Source organism: Neovison vison, chromosome X (assembly GCF_020171115.1).
Source record: "Neovison vison isolate M4711 chromosome X, ASM_NN_V1, whole genome shotgun sequence".
NCBI classification, from domain to species: domain Eukaryota; kingdom Metazoa; phylum Chordata; class Mammalia; order Carnivora; family Mustelidae; genus Neogale; species Neogale vison.
This window is the reverse complement of record NC_058105.1, coordinates 14,420,684-14,441,419: the sequence shown is the minus strand read 5'-3', so window position 1 is coordinate 14,441,419 and position 20,736 is coordinate 14,420,684.

Here is a 20,736-nt window from a genome sequence, read left to right as displayed (position 1 = left end):
CGTCCTAGCATGGAGTCCGCATGGGGGAGGAGGGGAGCTCCCCTGCTCAGTGGGGAGTCTGCTCTTCCCTCTGCGCCTCCCCCTGCTCATGCTCTCCCTCTCAACGAAATAAAATCTTAAAAAAAAAAAAAAAAAAAAAGGAACCCAAGGAACCCAGATGGCTTAAGGGACTTATCCAAGATCACTTGTCCAGTTTCGGGTGCCCCAGAGTGTTGTTCCACTCTACCACCTTCTATGTCTTAAGATCTCAGTTCCAGCACCTGGTTGGCTCTGTCAGTGGAGCGTGTGACTCCTGATTTCAGAGTTGTGAGTTCGAGCCCCATGTTGGGCGTAGAGACTACTTAAAGTAAATAAATAAAATTAAAATCTTAAAAAAAAAAAATCACAGTTCCAGGACTGCTACTGGCAGAGCTCAGACCCAGGACTAACTCGAGGTGCCATGACCATGACTCGGTGTCAGGCTTCTGGCTTCCTTGTTAGGGGTAGGAGTTGAGTTGAGCTGTTGAGAATGTAGCAGTGATTAAGGAAGGGAAAATGAACCGGGTTGGGGGAGCTCCACACATTTTCCCAACCCCCCACCAAGCAAGTAGCTCAAGGCCAGCCCAATGGGTCCTCTCTCCCCACCTTGTTCCAGTTCCTCCCAGGGCGTTTTGTGACCCCTCCCATACATCAGAGCTGCTCCTGAACTCCTCAACACTGCACCTGAGAATGCATTGGGATGGAAATGAGAGTCTCCGTGTGGGTCCACATTCCCCTGGGGCAGGGTTTTTGGCTGCCCTGGGCCAGGATAGGCCGCTGAAAAAGGGAATATTTGCCCTTTCATTGGGAGGCGGTGCGGGCCTGGCTCTGGCTAGGGTCTTTACTGACGGAGGCTGGGTTAGGGCATCTCCGGGCGGCAATGGAATTCTCTTTGGGGATCTGAGGGACAAACAGCATTTGTTACCGGTTGGTATGAATGCAGGTAGGATAAAGTGCTGTGAACAGAGACTCTTGCTGGGAAGGGGTTTAAAAGTGACTTTATACAGTTTTTCTCCAAGCCCCACAAACAAGGTGAAGCACATTAACCCCGTCTAGCCATGCTGCCTTCTTTGAAAGGAAGACACTTAATCAGAGATTATTTTTTTGTGTTTGTCGCTATCACTGAGCGGCCACTACAGTGTGTCCCTCGCTCTGTTTCCCTTAATTTACCTCAAAACTCTAAAGATAGGTGCCATTATTAACCTCCTTTCGCAGATGTGGAAACTAAGGTTTGGAGTTCATAAGTCACTTGTCCTAGGTGAAGAAGCTCGTCAGTGGCAAAATGCAGAGATTCAACCCTTCCAGAAGCCCTTTGACCAGGCCTGTTCGCTGACCCCAGGACTTCTGAGAAAGAGAATGAGTGAATGGAGTGTGTTTGTGGTGGGGGGTGGGGGAGGACAAACCGACAGAAAGGGAGAGAAAGACACACACACACACACAGAGAAAGAGGTTTCTTATTGGGTGGAGAGGTCAGGCTGGAGTCCCCCTTTTCTCGGCCTGCACAGAGGGTGGGAGCCAGTTCAAAGTTCGTAAGCAATGGGGCCTTGTGAGGTGGTCCCCGATGGGCAACGGTCCCCACGCCAGCTAGACTAATGGTGGCAGCCACTGCCTCCCCCATAGCACCCTTGAGTTCTTGTCCCAAAGCCCCTTAGGACCTGCGTGCGCCCAGCAAGCTTGTCAGGACTAGAGCAGTATTTAGCCACTCAGTGCCCCTTCCGGAGACACTCCAGTGAGCTGAATAAGTGTGTGCTCTTCCTACTTTAACCTCTCCAAAGCAAAAAGGTTGTGGCCATTCAGCCGCCCAGAGTGAGGGTGGCTTAAGACCAGGCTGGCCGCTGGCTGCCTGGGCGCAGAGGCTTGGCCCCCGGCCGTGCTGCTTGTATGCACCCCGCGTTTCCCTCCCGGATGCTCCCTGCGCCCCAGTCTTCTGGAAGGTCTACCCAGAACTGAGTGCAGGCCCCCCAGTTTACACCTGACCCCGCATTTTGCAGAGCCCAAACTGCATGTGGCCCCAGGTGAGTTCGAAATAGCAAGCAGAGCAGCTGGGCGCTCTGGAATGTAAGGCATTTTCCAAACAGCCTCGGACGCCTGGGGCAGCCACCGTCAGGAGACCAGACACGCCCTGTAAGGCTCCCATAGCTCCCGACTGTGCCCCAGTCATGCTCCAGAGGACATCAGGCAACTTCCCTGGCTAGCTGCGGTCCCTACAAGCTTGCCTCCCACTGCGTGGGCCACTGGCGTCCTGCTCAGCACTTCTGCAGGACAAGGACCCTCAAATCTTGCCTTAGCCCCCCATCCTCAGGATCAGGTCATTTCAACAACGCATTGTACTTGCCAGTATCAAAGACATTTTCTCCCCTGATTCTGATATCCACTCAGAGGAAGAGGAAGGGGATTGTCATTGCTCCCAATTTAAAGATGAAGAAACAGAAAGGCGGTGTGACTTGCCCAAGGACTCCAGGCCTACAGCTCATGCCAGGCAGTTGCTGATGTCAGACTCGGTGGCTGGTTGTGTTCCCCACCCAAAGCCTCTCCAATTTTGCCCCCTACTTTCCAGCCTGGGAAGGAAAAGAAGAGGTTAGGGACCAACAATACCAGTAGGAGAGGAGGCTTCCTACTTGGTTTGCTGTGGCCTACTAGATTCCAGACACTTGGAAGCAAGTCACTTCAGCCCCATGCCTCGGATTCTTTACATGTAAGATGGGGATAGTAGCATCCAGCTTAGAGGAGTGTGGAGGGGATTTCTAGAGAAGATTTGCATTCAGCGCCTCGTATTTAACAGGTGCTAAGTAAATCCGGGCTTTCTTGCTTTCCTGGAAGCTCTGAACACTGGGTCTTGCAAAGCTGTTAAGTCGTTTTCTAAGTGACTGGCAAGTCCAAGGTAAGGTGGGGAAGCTGAGAGTCAACTGTGATTTGGCAGGAGGCAGATGTTCACAGGGACAAGCAGTTGGCACAGATGTAAGTCTAAAAGAATTCCAAACACCAGGGGCTGGTCGGTGCTCTGGGCAAACAGGGCTGAGCCAGGGAACGGCTTTTCCGCGGGCCGGACTTCGGGGGAGAGGAGCCGGAATGGGGGCAGTGGGAAGAGGGGCGGTCGCGCCCTGGCCTCTGAGGACCGTCAGGCCTCCAAGTGCAGAGCACCAAGTGCTTGCCGCAGGAGAGCTTGGTCATGATCCTCGACCCTGGAGAGAGCAAGGGCCAAGTTCTTCCCACCCGCCTCTTGGTGAGGGGGAGGGGTGCGTGGGGCGGTGGCCGAGTGCACAGCGCCTAGGCCCAGGAAAGTGGGACCGGGGAAGACGCCGCTACGCCCAGAGGCCCGGGGAGCGGTGGAACGGCTGGGGAATGGGGGGCATGGGGCGCGGGACCAGCATCCTGCCGGGCGTGGGGCTCAGCGCACCGCTGGAATCTTCGCATATTGCCTCTCATCGGGGTGCAGGGCAGAAGAGGTCCCCCAGAGAAATGGTCACAGCGCGCGGGAAAGGAGCTATTTGTGTCTGGTGTGCTCTACCTGCACCGTTTACCAGACAGCTTCTCAGCCGCCTCGGAGGGAGTCCCGACCTCGTCTGCAGCTCCGAGACCGCCCCGAGCGGAGGTCAGCCTGGGCTTCCCAGCAGGAGCTTGGGTCGCCTAATTTTTTTTCAATCCCTAAAGCTCTAAAGCCCCAGTTTGTAGCTTGGCAGCCCAGAAGCAAAGCGGATCTTCTGTCTCCCAGAGAGGGTGCACGGCAGCCCCTTCAGGCTGAAGTCCGGGGAAACCCAGGACGCCGGCGGGGCGGGGGCGGGGCAAGGAGATGGGGGAGCCCCTGCTGCGGCCGAGCTCCCATCCCTGGCCCTCGGGACCGCCGGGCTCAGGGACTGGGTGTGGGGCTGCACCGCCAGGCCCCCCGCAAACTCCGCCTGCCGCCGTGGAACACTTCCCGCATGGATAGGGCTCAGGACAGGGAAGGGGATAGAAGATTCAACTATTTAAAGGACAGACGGCTCAAAGGACCTTTTTAGCTCAGGGGTGGTGGGTGGGTAAGAGGAATAGGCAAGAGCCCATCCATTTGCCCAACAAACATAGGGTCAGTCCCTGTCCAGGGCAAGAGACCAGGCGAGAGACCAGGCACTGTGCCCCCTTCACCGTGGGGGAAACTGAGGCCCGGACAAGGGCCAGGATTGTCCCAACGTCAACTTGGAGGAGCCTAGCTGAGAATGGAAGCCAGCTGCTGATTCCGATTTGAATGATGCGTCACACTGTCCCTTGTCTCAGAGGTAGACGCCACACACACACTCTTACCCACACCTTCCCACCCCTCAAGGGAAGGGCTGGATCAAAAGGGCGGGGGGCTACGTCGCTTGTCCCAGCAGCGCGAAACCTTCGGAGCTCCCCAGCCCCAGGGCCTTGACGGCCAGCCGCTCCTCCGGGTTTGGCCTAAGACAACCACGGGCTCCCGGTCGGCGGCGGCGAGGCAGGCGGGCTCTGCGAGCCGGGGAGAGCGCGGCTGCGGGAGGTAAACGCTAACGAGGGCTCCCTGAGCGGGGACATGGCTTCGCTCCGGGCCTCCAGCCTTGGCCCTGGGGCCCTCGGCAAGGGCTGGTCGAGGCCCCGAGTCGTGGAGAGGGCCCAGGAAGGACTTGCGCGCGGGAAGATCAGCCCGGGCCCCGGTGGGGGGATGGGGGGGCGGCGACCGCTCGGGTCAGACCCGGCGCAGGCTTGTCTTCGGGCACTTCCGCCAAGGGTTCGGGAGCCAGAAGCTTCCCCGAGCAGCGCGGCTTGCCACCCGCGTGCGCGCCAGTGCTTATCTCCCTGTCGCGGCGGTTAGCAAGCCGCCTATTACAGCCTTGGAGCCGTCGAGTTCACACTCAAATTGCTTTATGCCTGGAAACAGAAACCTAAGCGTTCACCCCGGATTCCTGGAGCCAGGGTGCAATATAAAAAGGGTAATAACGTGTTAGCTGTAGGCAACAAGTAATTCCCTGCATCAAAAGAACCCATTACTTAGAGGATTTTTTAAATCCATGCATACATAAATACCAAGAATTTATCGCGCTCCCCCACAGCACCCAGCATTTCAGAAATTTCCTGCTCAGAGACAGGCACTGGCGTGGTCTGGGAGTCACAGCAAAATCTCAGCCCTTGTCAACTCGCTAAACCCAGGCAGGTGAAACCCCTCGCTCTTGCATTCCAGGATGGACCTGCTCCTGTGGCCCCTGGCGTTTGCAGCGGGGCGCCTTTTCGTCCGTGCAAACGTCTCTGGAGGCTGTGGCAAAACCCCATCCCTTGTCTTACAAAGCTCAGAAGGGGAACAGGACCCCGAGAGACCGGCTCCCAGGTAGGCTCCTCAGGTCTCCCCAGGTGCACCGGGGGCTGCAGCAACTTCCCTCGTTACAGGGGTGGAGGGGGCGGGGGCGCCCCTACATGCAGGAGTCCGGGGTGGGAACTCTAAAGAAGCTACCAGCTGAAGGGGCCTGCTCTCCGTGGGGCTGGACCCGTAGTGAGAAGGGAGCCCCTGGGAGCCACGGAGCCCCAGGCAAGACTGAGCAAGGATTTCCGCGGATCGGACGGAGCCCCAGCCACCGAGTGGGCCGGGAGCTGGTGGTCTGGCCCTAAGGGGGTTGGAGGATTCTTCTTCCTTCGTTTTAGGGTCAGCCTGAGGATCTGTCGGTCACTGATAAAAATCTCTGGCAAGGGAGGGCAGCGATTTCCCTTACAACGAGAGAGAGCCTGGGGGCCCAGCAAAAATTGGGGGGAGCTGAGCATTCCCTTCCCCTTGCCCTCGGTTCCTGGATGGACCCAGGCCCTTGCCAACAAACGATAAGTCCTTTGGGGGGTGCCGGAGAAAGAAACTGGCAGGTGAGGGAAAGAGGGGCACGTGAGCTCTGGAGGAGGCAAGGCAGTGGTAGTTGCGTGGAAATTGAATGTATGCACGGAGGGCGCATGTGATCGGAGTCTAGGGCATGTATGTACTAGTGTGTATGAGAGAGAGAGAGAGAGAGAGAGAGAGAGAGAAGAGGAGCAGAATGGACAGATGGATCACACCAGACGACTATTTCAAAATGCAGAGTTTGGTCTTTTCTACAAACGCATAAATCTCACACAGCTTTCACTTATTCATCCCTCGAGACCTTAGCCAAACCGCACTCTCCTAGTTCAAGTTCGAAGTGGAACTGGAAACAAAAGCAGGCAACGATTCCGGCGCTGCCGGAAAGGAGGACCACAAAGCCTCCTCCCTCTTCTCCCCTCCCGGAGCCGGGAAACCAATGTGAAGATCAAAAGCTTCCTCGTCACCCTGGCGGGGCGCGCCCTCGGCCCCGACAGAGGCTGACTCAACGGGGATGGGGGGGTGGGGTGGGGGGCAAAGTGGGTCTGTGGGACTCTGGAGCTGGGCGGTTCCTGCCAACCTTTCCTTGCATTCAGGGAAGGCGCGGGCGTGGGGGCATTTCCCCCGTGGGGTCTCGGAGGGCTGTACGTATTTGCAGTTGGCCTTTCAGGACCACCGCACCTGTCTCACGGCTCCGTGGTCCATTAGGCCAGGAAGCAAGCGACTGGACTGAGTCATTGTGGGCTCAGCCAGCCCAGGGCCAATGGGTCCTACAGGAGGGCGTCTCCAGCTGGGCCTCTCTTTCGGGGGACGGGTTGGGGTTCTGCAAGCGCTGCCACGGCCTACCTACGTGGTCTCGTGCGTGGCCCCTCTCGCCAGGGACCGTCTTTCTTGGAAGGTGAGGGCAGTCCTCCCCAGCCTCTGGGTATGATGGGGGCAAGGAGGGGGAGAACAGAGAGGAGAAACCTGCCGCTTGCTAGGAACCATCGTACTAGCGAGAGCCGGGGCTGGTGAGGCAGAGACCCCTTACACCCGAGCGATCGGCCCTGACTCCTCCCCCCACCCCCACACTCCTGCGTCCCACTTGCTCCGGGGAGAAGGAGCTTCCCCAGGGGCCCTACTATGGGCCCCGTGGTCCTGGGTCCTGCTTTCCCTGTGCGGATGGGCCAGGAGGGCGACTACCGAGCCTTGCCGATCCGGGCGGTGGGCTGCGAGGCGAACGCGCGGCCCTGAAAAGCCGGCTCCCCGGCATTGACCCGAGTTGACGTCGGGATACCCCCGCGAAGTGGCCGCCACGTGAGAAAGCCTGGGCCGCGCACAATGCGCCGGCGCCTGGTTAGGGCCGGGCGGGTGCTCAGGGAGCCAGGCCTGCACTGTCCGCGGCCTCATCATTCATTTCCCTGGACGTGCTGGTAAAAATGCATCAAAACAGGCTGCGGAGCGCGGTATAAAAGCACAGCGGGATGAACTGCTTTCCAAAAAGAATCTCGGTGATTGGACCGGGCTCGGCGTGATTGACAAGAGCTTAGTTTGGTAAAGGGAAGACACGCAAGCTTTCACAGCGGGATCCCTTTTCTAAAATATATCACACTAGCCTTTGAAAAGCGCCGCACACTATAAGGAAATAGCGTTTCACGGCTCGCTTTATGGTGCGATGACATTTCTTTAAAACACTGAGAAGATCAAAAAAGAGAGAGAGAGAAATAGAATGTGTTGCAAACACAATGTTTTAATTAGTTTATTCTGCGCGTTGCTTTTATCTGACGTATACATTGCGGGTTCCCCTTTAATTAAACAGCCCCTCTCGAGCGGCGGCGGCGGCGGCGGCGGGCGGGGAGGGAGGCGAGGCGCTGTGCCCCTTCGTTCCCTTTAGGAAAAACGGAAGGGTTGGCCGGCCCCAGAGCCAAGCTCGCAGGCCCCCTTTGCCCTTGGGGCCTCGAGCAGCAGGCTGGGGCTCCCGGGCTTCGGGAAGCCGCGGGCCCCGAGCGCCCCACGGAGGCAGAGGGGAGGGAGGAGGAGAAGGAGAGGAAGGGGAGGAGGTTTCCCCCCTAGGGAACCGAAGGGAACGGAGGCCGTCCTAGAAGCTTGGGCTTGGCGCCAGCCTCCAATCCCCTCCCCTTCGGTCTCCCCCCACTGCGCCCCCGCCTGCAGCCGAAGTCCCTCCTCGCCCACCCCCGCCCTCTCGGGTCCCCAGGCTGGTGGCGGGAGGGGAGCGACGGGCACCCGGCGAGCTCCAAGGGGCTCTGCTCACTCCCCGGCTTTGGGCTTCGACTTCCGGCTACCTCGCCCTCCCCGGGTCCCAAAGGAGCGGATCCTCTGATTCCAACAGGAAGGGGACACTTCGCCAGCATCTGCTCTGTGAAAGCGCGGGCGCCCCAGGCGCTGTCATAAGTGGCGCCTCCAGAAAGGCGAGGGAGAAGCTGATGGTCGGATGTGCTGTGAGCCCAGGCAAGGCCTTTTCTTCCACACACAAACACCGAGCGCTTACTTTGTGGGGGAAGCTCTGCAGCCTTCACCCCCCCCACACACACACTAGCCACCCTGTCCCTGCCACACAAGGCACCCGCCCGGCCTCAGCCTCAGCCCCAGCCCAGCCCTGGAGCCCCGCACACGGACAGCCCCAGCTGCTGGTGTATCCATCTTTGCCGCCCTGGCTGGTAGGTAGTGAGGGCAGGCTTGTTGGACGGGGCCTTAACCTCACAGGGCATTGTTTGTTCATGCTGCTGGTGAGATGAGAAAACTCAAAATAGAAACCTGTGCAGTCCGGGGAGGGAAGGAGGGACCTAAGAGGCGCCCCCCAGAACCTAACCCACTAAACTGGTGGACTAGCCCTAAGACCTCGATTTTGTTCCTTCTACTGAAACTGGAAATGGAAGTCAAGGGCTTCGTCCTGGGAGCTGGGATGGGGGCAGAGGCCAGCCACCACATGGCCGGGATGCCTCCTTTCTCCAAGGAAAATTTCCTTCTGACATCTTTCCACTCTAGGACAGGAGACAGAAGGCAGGGGTGAGCTGCGGGAGACCTCTGTCACCTGTTTATACAAAGAGGTCTGCAGTGTTGCCTCTCTTCTGGAAAGCGAAAGACCCACTCCTTCTCCCACCAAATATTTTTAGGGACTGGCGCTTAAAAATTGGGATTTGTCTGAAATTTGTGGTCTTCAAAATGGACTCCTTTTAAAATCCTGCACGTTCTCTCCATGTAACGGTGTATGAGGGGTTTGGCTGGAACTTTTAAAACAAGTGCAAAGATCATTTGATAATCATCAAAATGATTCATTTAATACGTAGTTTCTATGAATGAGAAGGTTCATATTATAGTGCAGGGGCACAGTATGTTTTCCCCATTGTACTACCCTCCAAAGGTTCTTTTTCTTTTTCTTTCATTAAATGCTTGTTGGGGACCTACACTGTAAAAACAATCCGCAAAGATTAAGTGATATATTTGATGACAAAGTAGGGCCAAACCAGTTTCCAGAGTGGTTTGCCATCCAACTTTTTTGACCTTATATCCCAAATCATGATTTGGACCTACCAACCTGTAGAATGACAACATAACTTGAAAAATTAAGCGCTTGTATGGAACTGAGCTATAAAGCACTATCCCAGAGCTAGTTGTGTGTGTTTGTGTGTGTCTGTGTGTCTGTGTACGTGTGTATTTCGGGGAGTTGTGGAATTGAGCAATTAGGAATAATAATAAGCCTCCCATTGTTACCAAGTAATCTTTAAAATTGTTTTAGAGGGCCCAGAATGTAAGTAATACTAAATGGAGACCCTGGTCCTGAAGGCAAAAATTGCAGAAGAGGACAAAAGGAAAATAAAATGGAAGAAGCCACTCCCAGAACTAGAAAAATAAGGGACTCAAGCTGATTTCTTTTTTCCTCACAAAAAGATAACCTCCTCTGGAAAGTTCCATCTGGGTGTTCATTTCGGCAAATAAAGAAGCTCTGCTAGCTACCCCCAACTCTCAAGTGATCAGTGTGGCATTCGTGAAAGGTCTGTTCTAAAACTTCAAATCCTGCCATTTGTGTTCAGGGTGTTAAGCTGTTTTGCTACTTCATGTTCAAGTCCTATACCCTTAACTCTTGTCCCGCGCCCCCCAACACCTAAGACTGTGTCTTGCACTTAGCAGGCAAACTGTATACTGTATATATCTTCTGGATAGAGTGAAACCATATTGGTCCTATAAAAACAAAAGTTTTTTCCTAGGGAAAAAAAAAAGATTAAGTTTCAAATTATGCTGCGGCTTGAGCTGCCACCACGTGTCCCCATCTCTCTCTGCCTTCTGTAACTTGGAAGAGATGTCCCTGGAACCTGAAACAAATTGCATATTCCCCGGACAGCACTATTCCTTGTAATTATCTAGGACCCGAGGGGCATATGGTTCCCCCCATCAGTCCTGGGGAGTCTATCTAGGGTGAGGGGTGGAGGGGGACAGCAAATAAAGTCACCCCCATCAGCGCCTCCTGTCTTTTGGAAGGAGGTCAGGACTGGGCTGGGTAAAATGGACAGAAGTGGGATTAGAACAGCCTTTCTCTTTGAGTGACTCCATCCCTCGCGGTCTTCCAGTCAAGATTTTGTTCTGTAACAGCTGCAGTGCAGCTCTTAAGTTGGACTAAACCCCATAGGACCAGTCTTGGGAGCAAACCATTTCTTGACCAGAAGCCCTTGATTTCTGGGGCGCCTGGGTGGCTCAGTCAGTTAAACGTCTGCCTTCAGCTCAGGTCATGGTCCTGGGGTCCTGGGATTGAGTCCCAAGTCTGGGCTCCTTGCTCAGCGGGGAGCCTGCTTCTCCCTCTGGCTGCTGCTCCCCCTGCTTATGCGCTCTCTCTCTCTCTCTCTCTAAAATAAATAAATAAAATCTTCAATAAAATAAAATAAAGCTTGTACCTAATATAAAAAAGAAGAAGCAGCAGCCCTTGATTTCTTCCACCTTAGAGCAGGGCATGGCAAGGTTTCCTTTCTAGAAAGGAAAGAGTGAGGCTGGAGTTGAAGGTGAGGTTTTCCTCACGTTGTGGGCAAAGGGAACGCATAGGGCTAGGAGTCTGCAGTGGAGACCTCAAGTTCACCATCAGATCACACCCACTTAGTGTTATCTTCCCCCTGGGTAGTGATGCCAGGGCCGAGAATGTAAGCCCGGGATGGTCGCAGGGTGGGAGCCAAGAGGCTCCAGATATTGACCTACTCCAGTCGGCTCCTCCCCTGGGAAGCTGGGGCTTCACGTGCTTGTAGAGAAGAGGGCTACTCCTTCCTCTCCCAGATCTGAGGCAGTGTGCGTGTTGAGAAAGAATACCATAGATTGCAATTTAACTCTCTAATTCAGAACTACAAGAATAAGAGATGGCGCCCGAGTTAGAGCCTTTAAGGGTATGCACAAGGAAAAAGGATTCTCCTCCACACCTAGGGGGCATACTAGAACGTGGAGGAGGACAGGCAGGTGTGTGCCTCCCTCTCAGTGGTTAAGGGCTATATCTAAGCCACCAAGCGGGGGTCGCTGGCTTCAGTGGAGGCTCCTCTGGCTTCAGGAAACCCGTCCGGGAAGAAGGAGGGAAAGAAAGGTGAGAAATAAAATCAGGGAGCTTTTGGTCAAGCCAGAAAGGGCTATCTAGGGGATGGGGTGGGGGTGGGTGGAGGGGCCTTCTGGAGCGTTCTCGAGGCCGCTGAGCGGAGGATAGTTTTGGCCCTTGGTACTAGCGCTGAGGGAGTGGCAAAAAAGGTGTTCTAGGCCGCATTTTCCCCTCCATTGACCAGCTAGATGAGAACATCTGTCCAGAAATGTGCGATGGGCAGGGAAGCAGGAGAGGAGCAAAATGGTTGAACGGTCGTCTGCTGATAAAATGTGCTTCACGAGGCCCTTGGTCCTGTGGAAAACTTGACCTTTAGCTCTCGACGGCGGCCAGAGCGGCTTCTACCCAGTCGGCGTTGGCTGCGGCACCTGTGTTGAGGTCGGGGTCCGGGGAGGGACAGGGCTAGACAGAGAGGGTGGCCCTCAAGGGCTCCCCGGGGGTGTTCTTGCGCAGATCAGGCCTTTCGATACTGGAAGGACCGCCTGGGAAACTGAGAGAAAGGGGGAGGGAGGATAAGGTGCGACGTCTTGGGAGCCAGTTGGAAGAAGGGAAGGGGCCCCGGGGGGACCGCAGGCTGAGAAAATGAGCTGAGGCTTCACAGGGCGTCCTGCTGGGGCAGCGCTAGGTCGGCTCACTGTACTGCGAGGCCTACGGTGCACGGGCTTTCAAGGGCCCCAGCGCACGGGTCTTCAACAGTCAGGCGTCCTGGGCCTTGTGCCTGAGGGGATGCCAGGTTGGGGGGGGGTATAATCCCTGAGATCTGTTTTTTTTTTTTTTTTAAGATTTTGTTTATTTGTTTGACAGAGAGACATCATAAGGAGGCAGAGAGGCAGGTGGGATGGGGTGGGAAGCAGACTCCCCTGAGCAGAGAGAGCCGGATGCGGGGCTCGATCCCAGGACCCTGAGATCATGAACCTAGCCAAAGGCAGAGGCTTAACCCACTGAGCCACCCAGGCGCCCCTCCCTGAGGTCTGTTGCCCCCTCCCAACCTTCCAAGAGCTGATTCTCAAGGCAGGGCCAGGAGAGGCTCGTTTTATTAATTTATTTTATTAATTTTTATTTTATAAAAGAAATTTTATTAATTTATTTATTTTAAGATTTTACTTACTTATTTGAGAGAGGAAGTGTGTGAGAGCACAGGAGGCGGGGAGGGGGAGGGGCAGAGGAAGAGGGAGCAGCAGACTCCCCAGCTTAACCGGGCTCTATCCTAGGACCCACTGAGCCACCCAGGTGCCCCAAGAGGCTCACTTTAAATTTTATGTCACCTGCCACAGTCTCACCAAGATAGCTCCTGGCTGGCCCTCTTGAAGAGAAGGGGCCCCTAGCCCCCTCAGTGAGCTGGAATGGGAATGTCACCCAGAGCCTTTCTTGGGCTTGCCTTCCTTTCTTGGCCTTACTGGGGTCACCCGATTCCCAAGTTGATTTTCCACAAATGGCACCTGAAAAACCCAAGGTGCAGGAAATGCCACTTTCTCCACTGTCCAGCTCATGTAACACCTTGTAAGGCCACATGTCCATTGGGAGACAGTTTAGCCCATCTAGGCTCATTTGGGCCAGACTCCTCAATTATAGGGTTACCAGATAAGATAAAGAAGGTCCAGTTAAATTCGAATTTCAAATAAACGTCAAATATTCTTTTCACATACATACCTCCCATGCAATATTTGGGACATATTTATACTAAAAAAAATCTTTGGGGCATTTGGGTGGCTTAGTCAGTTAAGCATCTGACTTTCTTTTTAAGAAATTATTTATTTATTTATTTATTTGACAGAGAGAGAGAGAGAGAGAGATCACAAGTAGGCAGAGCAGCAGCAGAGTGGGGCAGGAAGCAGACTCCCTGCTGAGCAGAGAGCCTGATGCCAGGCTGGATCCCAGGACCCTGGGTTCATGACCCTGGGTTCATGACCTGAGCTGAAGGCAGAAGCTTAACCCACTGAGCCACCCAGGTGCCCCAGCATCTGACTCTTGATTTCAGCTCAGGTCATGATCTCAGCTTAGGTCATGATCTCAAGGTCGTGGGGTCAAGCCCAGCATGGAGGCCCACCTTGGGCTCGGTGCTCAACAGAGAGTCTGCTTAAGAAATCTCTCTCCCTCTACCTCTGCTCCCCACTCCCTGTGCTCTCTCTCTCAAATAAATAACTAAATCTTCCAAAAAATTTTGTTGTTCATTTGAAACTCAAATTTACCTGAGCCTCCCAGATTTATGTGCTAAATCTGGCAACCCTCCTTACATCTGGAGGAACATTTTGGTCTGTTTGCCAGCCTGTGCCAAGTTCGAAAGGTCAAGTGTCATGGGCCGAAGTGGAGTCTGAGGACCCAAGACTGAGAGCAGTGGGAAGTGTAACTTTTAAAGGTGACACTTAGTAATATCCATCTGGCCAGAGTTCAGGCGGGAGAGGGAGAGACACAGCTAAGAGGACAAGCCTGACTGTTTCAGTCCATAGAGCATGCAATGCGGGGGAAACAACTCATGATCTCAAGCTTATGAGTTCAAGCTCACGCTGGGCATAGAGCAAACTTAAAAAAAAAAAAAAAAAAAGAGGAAAAACTAAGGCAGTAGCTGGACAACTGGGCTGCTGGGAGCACCTTAGAATCTTTATATTAACCTGCTTTTATATCTTAAAGGAGAGGGCATTCAGGGGTGCTGGGGGAGCTCAGTTGGTTGAGCATCCAACTCTTGATTTTGGCTCAGGTCATGATGTCAGGGTCATGAGATCAAGCCTGCTTGGGATTTTCTGACTCCCTCTCCCTTTGCCCCTTCCCCTGCATGCTTGCACGTGCGTGCGCGTGCACACTCTCTCTCTTTCAATTAAAAAAAAAAAAAAACTGGAAGGAGGGGCGTTCAGAGAGGGAACCTAAAAACCCCTGTCCAAGTTACTGGCTGATGGCAGTTTTCTGTGGGAGACAGGGAGGGGGGTTTGGGGGGAGAAGAGAAGTGTGTGGGGGGGGAATTACAGGCCCTTACTGAGGAGGGACAGCTGAATTGGTGGAGAGGTGACCTCTCTGTTCCTCAAAGCCCCTCAGGCCTGGGGAATTGGGGTCACTTCCCTTGGGCTTCCTGAAGGCAGGCTGCTCATCCGCCTTAGCCGGGACTCAGATGCTTTGCTTAGTTTGGGGGCTGCGGTTGCCCCTCAGGGCTCAGTCACGCAGAAAGGGTCAATAAAGTACTATCCCAAGCCAAAGAAGAAAGACAATAAAACCACCCTCAGGGTCAGAGGTCACCTAGTCACTGATTGAGATATTCACAACTCTTTTCCCTCTCTCCTCTCTCCTTGTCCCCTCTGGCTCTCTGGAGGGCTGGCCCTCCCTAGACTCTTTACTTTCCGCCTTTCTCCAAAGCCAGAGTTCTCCCTGGAAATCAATGAGGTGTGGGGCTGGAGGAAAAAAAAAAATCATGTCCTATAAAATGAAGCTTGAAAAAACTGGAGAGTGATGGTGGATGCCCCCCCTCCAAGGCCCCAGTTAAGAATACCTAGCCTCATGGCCCCTGGCTGGCTCAGCTGGCGGAGCGGGCGACTCTTGCTTTTTCTCTGGGGTTCTGAGTTCGAGCCCCGCGTTGAGTGGGGGTTTACTTAAAAACAAAATCTTAAAAAAAAAAAAAGAAAAGAAAAAGAAAGAAGGAAACCTAGCTTAGGTGATGGCTGCAGCCCAGCTACTCCAAGGATCCGCAAACTTTTTCTGTAGGGGGTCAGATAGAAAATACTTCAGGCCTTGTGGGTCACATTCAGTCCCGGAAGCATAATCTTCCTCACCCCTTTCTCCTCCTTTTTCTGCTTCTCACTCCTTGAAAAATTAAAGCACAAACACACACACTTTCCCTCCAGAGGCCATGCAGATGCAACCCAGGCCACAGGCTCGGTTTGGCTTGCCAGTTGCCAAATCACATTCAGACCAGAAGTTAGTCTCATTTACCCCCGCTCTGTCCTGTTTGGAGGTGAGGAAAGAAAAGGGGATGAGGGAGCTGTGCTTTGTTTTAATATCAAAGAACTTTCCCCCCATCTTCTCACTAGGAAAGGACTTCATGAGTGACTCTAAACCCAATGCAAAAACTCAGGGCAATTCGAATTTACAAAATGCCCTTCCTGAACTATATGGAGCTCCTTGGGAGTTGAATGGGCTGGGGACAGCATTTTTTTTTTTTTTTAGGTGGCTGGGAGGCACCCTCTCAGTGTGGGCCAAAGAGAAGATCATTGGGGCTACTGTAGCCTCTGCCCCCAGGGAGGAGGGAAGGAGGAAGTGGGAATGGTGGAAAGGGCCTGGACTAGGGGAATGGAGCCCCAGACCTAAGCAGCACAGCTGAGACTCACTGCCAGAATCCGTGAATTGGCCCAGACGTACCCACCCCTCCGGTCACTTTGGAATCAGGATCCTGTCCCCAAAGCAGAGAAATGAAGCCAATACCTCAGCATAGTCTAGCCCCTTTATTTTGGAGCTGAGATCATTTACATTTCAGAACGAATGGAGCATTTGGCTGCTGGAAGGAACTTAGGGTCCGCGTGTGCTCCAGCACTCAGGCAAGGTTCGCAGGATGCGTAGACACTAATCAAATGCATCATTGTCTATGGGCCTCTGCCTGGGCACTCCCCACCTACAAGAGGTTCTGATCTTGAAGGGGAAGCCCTCTTCCAATGGGACTTGTCCTTCTGGCACTCAGAGCTACTGCCAGTGTGCCTTAGAGCCTGGAGGCCCACATCTAGGCACCCCCAGAGCAGTAAAGATGCCGGCAGCAGGACCTGATGAGCCCTGCTCCCAGACTCGGAGAGAGAGCACTGCCCGCTGCCCACAGCTTCACTCCATTTCCTGTATTCCTGGGGCTCTCCTCATAATCCCAGACTGGATTCTGATAGCTCTAGTTCAGTTCCCTGCCTTCTTTCTCCAGGTTCAATCCGATTTACTTTACTTTAGCCTGAATCTCTTAAGTTCGAATATATATCCCGCTCAGCCTTGATTGACACGTACAATGAAAATGTCTCGTTCGCGTCTGGTTTGCATTTCATTACATTGGTCAGCGATGTGTCTTGGAATGGAGGACAAAGGCAAAACAGATTTTTTAAAAGGGTTGATTAACAATATCTATTTGCTCACTCTATATTGTATTTTCAGGGCACTGGAGGGCTTGTAAAATATGTGTCGAATGATGGGAGTGTGGTGAAAACTCTAATGTGGCCAATCAAATCTGCAGCCCAAATGAGCGGTTGGCGAGTATGTCCGCAGGTCCCGGGGCTCTGGAGATCGATAGTTGAGCTCGGCCCCTGAAGCCAATTAAGAGCTTTTATCTTAGCATAAAAATAAAGAGGAGTTAAAAATGCATTCCTTTCCCAGCTTTCTCGCCCTTCAATTTTTATCGCAATGTGCAGTTTTTCTTTTAAAAAGATCTGGGACTCTGAAGAGGGTGGGGATTTATGTAAAGAAAGTGTCGTTTACCAGGGGGGAAAAATCGTGAATAATGGTGAGTTTCAAGGACATGTTTCAACGTGAAACACTCTTGTGCTCCAGTAGGAAGAGGCAGGGGCACCAAATTCAGCGTCTTGGAATAATTCCCTTCCTGGATTCAAAGATTCATTTATTGAAATAAATCAGGAAGCATTGGCAGAACGGAAATCCGCTTGCTGGGTTTAAAGGGTCTTTAAAATGTTGCGAGTGTTAGATTGCAAGTCTTTTCTAAATACAAAACAGAAGAAAAGACCGCAGTGTTTCCTTTGGACTTGAAAATTGCTAGGTCTCCGACTTAGGATAATTTCATGTCCGCCACAGAAAATGTGTTTTGAAAGAAATCCTGCCCGATAGCACGACGTGCTGAACATGTTTTGTTTTCTGGAGGAGGCTGGAGTGAGGAAAAAAGTGATGCAGAGTGGGGTCTGGGGTGTGCGGAATAATCAGTTCGCCCCTACCCGCCACCCCATGTCCGGACGTTCTCTTTCCCTCTTGCTTCTCTAAGATGGATCCTAAAATTCAGGCTCAAAAGCTTTGCTTGTTTGGCAATGACCAGTTTCACTGATTTTATTTATTGCTTCAGATTTGGGCATGAGAATAAATCTTTTTCCTATTTACTGTTTGAACTCAGTGTGAGGGAACGGATCCCATTCTATTTCCTATCCATACAGACATGTGGATATTTAGACCAGACCACATACAACTGGGGGACGCATAAAAGAGATTTATTGGTTAATTTACGCTGCCTAATACACATGTAAACCCCAGTAAGCCAACACTGCCGGAGGAGCCTCGGTTATTGCGTAAAATAAGACCCACGACCCCTGGGTTCCAGCTGCCCTGCCTCGGGCCAGCCCAGCGATTCCCTTCTCCACCTGAAAAACGAGGGGACGAGAACTCCTGCCTTCCCTCTCCAGCCTGAGTGCAGGCAAAACTTTTCTTTGCTTTTCTTTTTCGGTCACCACTCCACTTTCAGACACAGCTCCCCAAAGCCCTCGGTGCCCCGAAGTCCTTCCCGGGGTCTCCTCCGAAAAGCCAGTTGCGGGGTGAGGGCTGCAGGTAATCAGGTTGACTTCGCTGTATCATTCTTACTCTGACTGCCTAACGGGAGTGGTTGGCTTTGGGGGAGGGGGCTTTGTTTTCATAGGCGGTAAACTTGCTGTATCTGGAGATATTTTGCCTTCTATTTGTTTCGAGGGCCAAGGTTCCCCCTCCCAAAAAGGAAACCTCCACCCAAACCAACCCAAAATAGAATCCGAAATGGTCTGCCTCTGTCCTGCTGTTCACAAAGCCCACAGCCTCATCCTCGCGGGGCCACCTGGGGACCCTGCGCCTCCCAGAGCAACGACACCCCCTCAGAGTCGCACACTCGGACTGGGCCGGGCTGTCCCAGGAAGGGCTCCACCGCCCGGGGTTTTGGCCTGGCTGAACCGCCTCAGGTCGGCCCCTTAACAAGCATCCCCCCTCCCCACTTCTCGGTTGATGATCTAATTGAATTATGCCTTTTTGTTCCAGGGACTACAGAGCACGTGCTGGAGGCAATTAATTATCGGAATGTGGCCATATCAAAACGGACACTGGGCACCGGGTAGGTCAGCAGCCGCAACATCCCCCTGCCCTGCGCCCAGGACCCCTCCCCCGAAAGGGGCCGGCTGGGCTCCCTCCGCCGCCTTCCTCCCTGGGCCCCTCGCCCCGCTGCCCGCCCTAACTCCCCAACACGCCAGGTCCCAGGTTCTCGGGGTGGGGGGGTGGGGGGGTTACCTGGCCCGGCTCTCCGCAAACCCTTGCACCAGCGCTGGCGGTGCGAGGGCCTGACAGCCACCCACCCCCTCACCCCCCGCCCGAGCCTCGAGAACCGCTCTCCTCTGCACGGGCGACGGGAGGAAATCCAAACTTTTTCTATGCAACTCCGCGCCCAGGGTCCGTGGGGGTCGGTGGGAGGTGAAGAGAAGTAGAGGGAAGGAAGGATAGAAAGGGCAAAGTGAAAAGAAAGGGGGAAAGAAAGCAAACCAATCCTCCCTTTTTGTAAACCTGACTCCAGGGAGTTCATTTGCATGATTTAGGCATATTTGTTCTTCTCTGAGCACCCCCCCCTCCGCAAAGAAACCTTCTGCTGAGCGACATTGAAACTGTTCTTGGAGAGCCTATTTTCAGAAGATGTAATCATTTAAGTCAGTCGTGAACTCACCTTCCAACCTGGGGAGAGAGCTGTGGATGGAGAGGGAGAATTGGGGCGAGTTTGATGGGAGGGGGTGACTACGGTGAGTGTGCTACCGGGCAGGGTTCCCCCCCCAGCAAAATGGCAAAGAAAGAAGGTGAAGTCTTGGCCTGGCCAGGCGGATTGGGGGGCAGGAAGTGAAAGGCTGCGGTTATAAAGCGCTGCTTGAGGCTGTCTCTCCAAGCGCCTCTGAACTTGATCAGATGTTCTGTTTCCTACAGAGAGATGGCGGCCAGGCTGTGAGGTTGACTCAAGGCACAGATTTTGGGGGCTCAGCCCTGTTCGGGATGTGACAATCACAGTCATCTTTCTGTGGGCCTTTCCTTTCCACTCCCACTCTCTAGCATTCTTTGCAAATGCCCTGCCGGACAAAAAAATGAGTGGATTTATGGCCCTGTCTGAACCTGGCCATTAAGTCTAGAAAGACCTAGCACCAGGCGGAGGGGGGTGTGTGATTCAACACACAACTCTGGAAAGTAAATCCTCAAGGGGTGAGAATTCCCTGAGGTCACTACGTGCTTCTCTGGGTAGGAGTAGAAGAGAGCAAAGCCTTGGCCGTTCAGAGGGAAGAAAATTCCACCTCACAGTTCCCATTCCTGCCTCCCTTCCCCCCCCCCCCGCAACTTTTGCTTTTGAAAATGTTGAGAATTCAGAGCCGATTAGCCCTTGGGTTGGAAACCGCGCGGATCCAGTGTGTGTGTAGTGCATTCAGTGCGTTGTGTGCGCAGGCTAAATGTATTCTGTGCGTGTATTTACTCTTGTGTGTTCGGTTTTTTGCGTGCCTGTGTTTTTACCGTTCTGTGTGTAGTTTGTTGTCCTACTGGGCTGTGTGTGCTTACTCCTCTGTTTTGCTCTGCGAGTTGTTAACTGTGCTGCGTGAGTGTTCCCAGCTACGTGCTCGCGTTTACTGTGTTACACGTTTGCCGAGCTGCGGCTGTGTGTCATATGGCGGGGTGGGGGGGCAGCGGCAGCGGCAGCGGCGCGTAGAGCCACCGCTCACTCACTGAAGAGTCACCGCTTGGCTCAGACGGAAGTTAAGCGAAATCGGCTCTAACTGTAACCGTTTCTCCTCGTTTGGGCCTCAGACGGCCAGCAGCAGCTCGGGGCCCGGATGGCGAGCTGGCCAGCCCGGGTCCGTACTCTCGGGGCCATCAGGGCCCAGGGTGGCGTGTGGGGAGGACGCGGCTCATGGGCCGCGAACCTGGAACGGCTACGCTCCTCCTAGGATCGGCGCCCAGCGGCCGCCGAGAGGGCGCTTTCTCCGGCTGGTGAGGCGACGGGGGCCCAAGCGGGGCTGGACGGCCAGCGCCGCGCCGACGGTGGGAACGATCCCCGAGGGGCAAAGAGTGCGTTTGGCCAAAGCGGGTACAGCGCGTGAGGGGTGCCTGCCCGCTTCGGGCAGGAGGGAAGCCTGGGAGAGGCCCGGCTCCGCCCCGCCGGCCGCTGACTCCAGCCTGGCTCCGGTTCCCCACAGCAGCGCAAGCTCCGCGGAGCCCACTCGCGGGCTCCGGGCCGCCGCCTCCGCCTCACCTGCCAGGCGCCCCGCCACGGCCCAATCAGCGGCGGTCGCTCGGCTGCGGCTGCCATGTTCCCCGCTCCGCGCTGCCAATCAGCGTGGCGGCGGCCAATGGGCTGCGGGGCCGGGAGTCAGGTGACCGAGGGCCAGCTGGCTCCCCATTGGCGCGCGGCGCGCGGCCT